We start from the raw sequence: 1246 nt of genomic DNA, 5'->3' as shown, positions 1-1246 counted from the left end.
AAAAAAAAAAAAAAAAAAAAAAAAAAAAAAAAAAAACGCCATTTCCCAAATCCATTAAGAGCTCAGAGCCATGGTAGAGGTGCTGCCTAACCAAGATATAGTAGCAGGTCTTGCAGGGATGTAGTTACCTCCAGAGACAAAGAGCAAAGGCAGGAAGCGAATAGATTCTGTCTTCCTATCTCCTGCCAGCACATCCTCAGTTAAAGCAATAGAAAACCAATCCACAGGGAGTTGTGAGCAAGGCAGCTAGCGGGGGAAGACTGGATTTGGGGTTGACGAGTGTAAAACATCAAACCCAAATTATCCTTCCTCAGAGAAAAACTGAAGGCTAACTAGGATAGATTTTAAGCTCCTAAGCACTTAGACCCATTCCAAATTTCTATTTTCAGGTCACAAGTCTTGCGAAAACAAAAACTCACGACTTCCATGCTTGCTATTTCTGAGTTAAAAGAAACTCCTTCAGTCCCTCATACACTGTTGGTGGGAATGTAAATTAGCTCCACCTTTATGGAAAACAGTATGGAGGTATCTCAAAGAAATAAAGTTACAGCTACCATTTGACCGAGCAATTCCACTTCTGCGTATCTATCCAAAGGAAAAGAAATCATTTTATCAAAGACACCTGCAGTTGCAGCACTATTTACAGTAGCAAAATCACAAAGCCAACCACAAGCCACCAAAAGGTGACTGGACTTTTAAGAATGTAGTACATATACACCAATGGAATACAACACAGCCATAAAAAAGAAAAACAAATGTCCTCTGCAGCAACATGGATGGAGCTAGAGGCCATTATCCTAAGTGAACACAGAAACAGAAAATCAAATATCACATGTTCTCATTTTTAAGTGGGAACTAAACAAAAGCAACACGTGGACTTAAATATGGAGGAAATGGACTCTGGGGACTCCAAAGCGTGGAGGGTAAGATAGGCATGAGGGTTGAAGTTACCTACTGGGTCCGGTGTCCAATATTTGGGTGATGGATATGCTAGAAGCCCAACCCCCATCATCACACATAATACCCTTGTAACTAAGCAGCACATGTACCCCAAATCTAAAATTGTAAAAACTCCATCCTAAAACCGTTAACAGGCCAGGCGTGGTGGCCCAGGCCTGTAATCCCAGTACTTTGGGAGGCCAAGGCGGGTGGATCACAAGGTCAGGAGATCGAGACCATCCTGGCTAACACGGTGAAACCTTGTTTCTACTAAAAATACAAAAAAAATTAGGCAGGCATGGTGGCA

Source organism: Colobus angolensis, unplaced genomic scaffold, assembly GCF_000951035.1.
Source record: "Colobus angolensis palliatus isolate OR3802 unplaced genomic scaffold, Cang.pa_1.0 Scaffold80, whole genome shotgun sequence".
Taxonomy (NCBI): Eukaryota; Metazoa; Chordata; class Mammalia; order Primates; family Cercopithecidae; genus Colobus; species Colobus angolensis.
Note: the sequence above shows the minus strand (reverse complement) of the source record.